Source organism: Natator depressus, chromosome 2 (assembly GCF_965152275.1).
Source record: "Natator depressus isolate rNatDep1 chromosome 2, rNatDep2.hap1, whole genome shotgun sequence".
NCBI lineage: Eukaryota > Metazoa > Chordata > Testudines > Cheloniidae > Natator > Natator depressus.
Window position 1 is genome coordinate 149,655,587 of NC_134235.1, and position 6,963 is coordinate 149,662,549.

Sequence of the window (6,963 nt, forward strand, 5' to 3'; positions counted from 1 at the left end):
AATCCATCTTTTGTAGTTAACAAACTTGTTTTTGTTTAAAACTAGTGTGTGCAAATTATAATTTGTGGCAAAAAGTTGTTGCATATCTCTGTCCACATTGAGGGAGGGGGTGAATTTTATGAGCTTACGCTGTGCAGTTAGTTCCCTGTGCAGCACAAGATGGTCAGGGGTGCTGGAACAATTTTTATAGTGGGCGTGCTGACAGCCATTGAACCAAACTGTAAACCCTGTATATAATGGAAACCACTTCAAGTCAGGGGGTGCTGCAGTACCTCCTGCACCTCTAGTTCCAGCATGGTATAATTTGGGGTTTACACTCCAGAAGGGAGTATGTGCACTTGAGTACTGGGCAATTCCTTAGTTGAGCCTTCCCATGCAAAGCTGATCTCAACATCTGTGTGTCTAGCTGCATCTGGTGTGTATGTGTAAAGTGCAGTCTGACGCCTGAGGGAGGGCTTGGCTGGGAGGGAGGGCTTGGCTTGGCTGTGTAAAGGGAACCCAGGCTGGTGGGTCAGGTGAGCTCAGTGGTACCCCAGTTCCAAGCAGCACCCCGGGGGGGAGGGGAGGAGAGAAGTCATCACACATAGTACCTATCTTTAAAAAGGGGATCAAGGAGGACCCAGGGAATTATAGACTAGTCAGCCTAACTTCAATACCTAGAAAGATACTGGACCAAATTATTAAACAATCAGTTTGTAAACATCTGGAAGATGATAGGGTTGTAAGAAATAGTCAGCATGCTTTGTCAATAACAAATCATGCCAAACCAATTTAATTTATTTCTTTGATAGGATTACTGACCTAATGGGTGAGTGGCGGGAGGAGGGGGGAGCAGTAGATGTGTTATACCTTGATTTTCAGTAAGGCTTTTGACACAGTTCCACATGGCATTCTTTTAAGCAAATTAGGGAAATGTGGTCTAGATGAAATTGCTATAACATGTGTGCACAACTGGTTAAAAGACCATACTCAAAAAGTTGTTCTCAATGGTTTTCTGTCCAACTGGGAAGGTTTCTCTAGTGGGGTTCCATGGGGTCAGTCATAGGTCCAGTACTATGTAGTCATTATTTTCATTTATGACTTGGATAATGGAGTAAAGAGTGTGCTTATAAAATTTGCAGATGACATCAAGCTGGAGGGGTTGCAAGCACTTTGGAGGACAGGCTTAAAATTCAAAATGACATTGACAAATTGGAGAATTGATCTGAATTCAACAAGATGAAATTCAATAAATAGAAGTGAAGTACTTTTTACTTAGGAAGGAAAAATCAAATGCACAACTACAAAATGGGGAATAACTATCTCAACCTTTCCATACTACTATACCCCTTTCAGAAGTCTGATTTGTCTTGTGTACTTCCAAGTTTCACCTCACTTAAAAACTACTTGCTTACAAAATCAGACAAAAATATAAAAGTGTCATAGCACACTTACTGAAAAATTGCTTATTTTCTCATTTTTACCCTATCAATATAAAATCAACTGGAATGTAAACATTGTACTTACACTTCAGTATATAGAGCAGTATGAACAAGTCACTGTATGAAATTTTAGTTTGTACTGACTTTGCTAGTGTTCCTTATATAACCTGTTGTGAAGCTAGGCCTGTATCTAGATGAGTTGATGTACCCCCTGAAAGAACCCTGTGTACCCCCAGGGGTATGTGTACCCTGCTTGAGAACCACTGGTCTAGGTGGTAGTACTATGGAAAAGGATCTAGGGGTTATAATGGATCACAAAGTGAATATGAGTCGCCAATGTGATGCAGCTGAAAAAAAGGGTAATACAATTCTGGGTGTATTAACAGGAGTATTGTAGGTAAGACACAAGACATAATTGTCCTGCTCTACTCGGCACTGGTGAGGCCCCAGCTGGAGTACTGTGTCCAATTCTGGGCACCACAATTTAGGCAAGTTGTGGACAAACTGGAAAGAGTCCAGAGGAGAGCAGCAAAAATGATAAAATATTTAGAAAAACCTGACTTCTGAGGAAAGGTTGAAAAAAATTGGGCATGTTTAGTCTTGAGAAAAGTAAATTGTGGGGTGACCTGATAACAGTCTTCCAATATGTTAAGGGCTGTTATAAAGAGGACGGTGATCAATTGTTCTCCATGTTCATTAACGGTAGGACAAGAAGTAATGGGCTTAGTCTGCAACAAGGGAGATTTACATCAGATATTAGTAAAAACTTTCTAAATATAAGTAGTTAAGCTGTGGAGTAGGCTTCCAAGGGTGGTTGTGGATTCCCCATCATTGGAAAGTTTTAAAAATAAGCTGAACACCTGTCAAGGATAGTCTAGGTTTACTTTGTCCTGCCACAGCACAGGGGGCTGGATTTGACGACGTCTCAAGGTCTATTCTAGACCTACATTTCTGTGATTCTATTGTTCCAAGATCTCTTTCTTGAGAAGTATCAGATAATTTAGAACCCATCATTTTATATGTGTAGTTGGGATTATTTTGTGTTGCATTTACCTGTGTTGAATTTAATCTGCCATTTTGTTGCCCAAACACCCTGTTTTGTGAGATACCCCTGTAACTCACAGTCAGCTTTGCAATTAACTATCTTGAATAATTTTGTATCATCTGCAAATTTTACCACTTCACTGTTTACTCTCTTTTCCAGATCATCAGTGAATATGTTGTAAATTACAGGTAAAGGTATAGATCTTTGGGGGACCCCACAGTTTACCTCTCTCCATTATGAAAACTGGCCATTTATTCCTACCCTATCTTTTTTAACCTGTTACTGGTCCATGAGAAGACCTTCCGTCTTATCCCGTGACCACTTAGTTTCCTTAAGAGCCTTTGGTAAGGGATGTTGTCAAAGGCTTACACGATATCCTTATCCCCATGGTTGTTAACACGATGAAATAATTCTCATAGATTGGTGTGGCATGACTTCCCTTTACAAAAACCGTGTTGATTCTTTCCCAACAAATTGTAATAATCTATGTGTCTGATAATTCTGCTCTATACTATTGTTTCTATCAGTTTTCCTGGTACTGACAGTAGGCTTACCATGCCCATAATTGCAGGATCGCCTTTGGAGCTCTTTTTTAAAAATCAGCATTATATGAGCTACCTCCCAGTCATCTGGTGCAGATGATTGTTTCAGTGATAGGTTACATACATACTACAGTAGGTAGTTCTGCAATTTCATATTTGAGTTCCTTCAGAACTCTTGGGTGAATACCATGGGGTCCTGGGGAGTTTGTTCTAAATCCTCTTCTACGGACACATCAGTGTGGGACAGTACTATTGGCCTTGTGGATAGACAGAAAGCAAAGTTGAGGATTCTTTCTCTCTCCCCACCCATGGTAATAGAATGAATTCCCTTGGAAAACACTTCCACAGCTGCTGGGCCAAATAGCTGTGCAAGTAGCCAGCAAGTAGCCAGCAGTGGGCCAGAAGGAGGAGGACCACACAGGAGCTATTGGAGATGGGGGCAAGGAGGAGCAAAAAGCACCTTGCTTTTAAAATTGCCAAGGAGGAGAGGGACACGGTCCATAAAGAGAGACTGTTCCAGGTGTTCCTGGATGAAGAGAGCGGGGGCAGGGAGCAGGACCAATAGCTTAAGGAGAGAATGCTGGGTATATGGGCCAGCTGGGTGGTTCGTCCAGCTCACGTCACAGCGCCAGCACCACTGCATGTGCCAGCTGCAATGTCTGCAGATGCGCAGGTCCATGTAGACATGACAGTGGAATGGTGTTCCTGGTCCTGGTTCACAATGCTTGAAGGCTGGAGTTTGTGGAAGGGCCAGTGAGCAAAATTACAGATGGCGTTTGTGTTCCAAACTATTGACAGTTGTGTGTCTGAGAGAAAGATCCTCTAACCCCTGACCAAGAGATGTGCCCTGACTCCAAAACCAGTGAGGTGGCAGAGCACATACTGGTTTATGCCATACACTGCACCTTTTCTGGTGGGCCCTGAACTCTCCAGTTCCCTGATGAATGTTCTTCTGGCACTTAATAGCTTTTACATTTTCACTGTAGCGATTATTCAGACACTCAGCCAAATCGGACAGGTCCTGCTCCCATGTGGTGCCTCACTTTCCCCATCTCTGAAGTGGGGAGAATCCTGACCCACATTCAGAAAGTGTTTGATCCTCTGCTCCTGCTTTCCAAGTCCCTGCCCTCCTTGCCCAACCCTGGCTTCTGTCCTATTCCCCAAACGTCCATGCCCATGTTAGTGCCTGTCTCACCCCAAAACCTGCAAGGGCTCATACACAGTCTCCTGCCGGCAAACGGAAGCTGCCCCTGGCTCTGGTGCTGCAATTGTATGTCTTGAGTGCTGTCCTGCACCATGTTCACCATGTGCAGGTAGGTCATCAACTTCCATCTCTGTCCCAGGTGCAGAATGGCCTCTGGTACCTGCTCCCTCATGCACCTGGAGCTGCTGAGATTGGGGTGGGTTTGGTGGAACATGAGAAGAGCTGCAATGTCTGCAGGTGCGCAGGGACATGTAGACATAAGAGTGGAATGGTATTCCTGGTCCTGGTTCACAATGGTCAGAGGGCGGAGTTTGTGGCAGGGGCAGTGAGCCAATATAAAATCACTGCTGATAAGATTCGTGGGTGACAAAATACTGGCAGAGTAGTAATTACTGATGAGCACAGGGCAGTGATATAGAGTGTTTCGGATCCCTTGGTAAGCTGGACCCATTCAAATAAAACAAGTTTGAACCGAGCCAAATGCAGGGTCCTATACCTAGCAACAAAGCATGCCTGCCACACCTAGAGAATGGGGAAGTGTATCCAGGAAGGCAGTGACTCTGAAGAGGATTTTGGGGACATACTGGGCAAGCTATTCAACATGAGCTCCCAGTGTGATGCTGTGGTGAACAGGGCTAAAGCCATCATTACACATATAAGCAGAGCCATGAGTAGGATAGGGAGGTGAAATAGCATCAGTGAGACAGATATTGGAATAGTGCATCCAGTTTTAGATGTCCACCTTTGAAAAAGATGTTGAGAAATTGGAGCTGGGGCAGCAAAGAGCCACAAAATGTTCTGAGGGCTGGAGAAAAATGCCTTCCTGTGAGCTATGGAAAGAGCTCCACCTGTTTAGCTTATCAAAAGAAGATAGGTGACTTAATTGAAGTGTTGAAGTGCCTTAATGGAGAGGAAATATCAGGTATTAAAGGGCTCTTTAATCTAGCAGGGGAAGGCATAACAAGACCCAATGGCTGGAAGGTGAAAAGAGACAAATTCATACTACAAATAAGGCACAAATATCCAACAGCGAAGATGATTCACCACAGGAACAAACTACCTAGAGAAGTGGTGGATTCTTCATTTCTTGATGTTTTTGAATGAAGACTAGATGCCTTTCTGAAACGTGTTTGGTCAAAAACTAGCTACTGTGCTGTACAGGAGGCCTGTGACATGCAGAGGGTGTGATTAGATGCTCTAATGGTCCCTTCTGACCCGGAAGTCTACTAATTTATGAAAAACTGAGTGTGGCATGGAGAGCAGCCTCGGATGTTTTACTGTGTAGCCGGCTTGCTTCCTAGAATGAACACACATTGAGTGGGGTGATCCACGGGGGTTAGATCAAACATCCAAAGGGGTTAGCCATGGGCAGGACATTAGCCCTGCAGGGGAGGGATGGGTGTGGCAGTGACATCACAAGGGCCTTTGGCAGGACTTCAGCCTATTGGTTGAAAGTGGTGGGGAGGTGGTGACCTCACAGAGAGATGCTGACATCAGCCAGAAAGGACAGGGGTGCAGGGCCAGGACAACCTCAGAGACCCCTGTGGCTTTGCCTCAGCAAGTCTCCTTCTCGAGGTCTCTCCTAGAGGACTGAGAAAGTATTCTGGTTCACGTACGTGAGCACGAGGAGGACCCTCTTTTGAGTTTTCTCCTTTCCTTTTACTGATTTTACTAAGAAAACGGACGTCCCTGTTCAGAAGGTAAGAGCCTCCAGAGAGGTTTGGAACCTGTTTGGTCTTATCCACCTGGTGCTGACTGAATTCTAAGCACAAAGGTTAAGGTGGCAGAATTTTATTCCCCACCTAGGACTTTGTCCCTTAGAATCACTGGGGACATTGGGGTTTGTCTTTTTTGGTTTCCCTTTTCCTCTGTCCCTCCCTCCTTTCTCTTCTTTTCTTGCTGGGCTGGGGGAGTGCACTGCAGCTCTCATTCTGGGAGGCTCACCCAAAAATGTGGGGCTGGAATATTTACACCTACAGTTAACCCCTGTAGTGGGGACCTGGGCCATCCTTTGGGCTCTTTGGTGAGAACACTCAGCCTCCCGCCCCTCAGTCTCTACCCTGATTGGCTGAGCCAGGGGCTATTGACAGGGAGGAGACTCAGGTCCTTGTTGTTCTCTTTTAAGACCAAGCAAATCAGTCATAACCAATTCTATGTTTGACTAAATTTACTGCTTCTCTGCATTAATTGTTTCTGAGCAGTTCATGATTCTCTCTAACATTCCAGTATCAGAGGGGTAGCCGTGTTAGTCTGGATCTGTAAAAGCGGCAAAGAGTCCTGTGGCACCTTATAGACTAATGGACGTATTGGAGCATAAGCTTTCGTGGGTGAATACCCACTTCTTCAGATGCATCTGAAGAAGTGGGTATTCACCCACTAAAGCTTATGTTCCAATACGTCCGTTAGTCTATAAGATGCATCTGAAGAAGTGGGTATTCACCCATGAAAGCTTATGCTCCAATACGTCTGTTAGTCTATAAGATGCCACAAGACTCTTTGGGCTCTAACATTCCAGTTCTTCTAAAATACTTGCTGAATAATTACTATGAACAGTTGTTGGTCTATAGCTCATTTGAAAGCACTTTATTCGGGTCATTCAATGTATGAAATTCAAGAGGTGATGGTTAATTTGAAAGTCAGGACTCCTGGGTCCTATTCCCAACTCTGCCATTGACTGGCTGTGTGACCTAAGACAAGTCACTTCTCCTTTCTCAGCCTTAGTTTCTCCCTCTGTCAAGTAGAGATAACAAT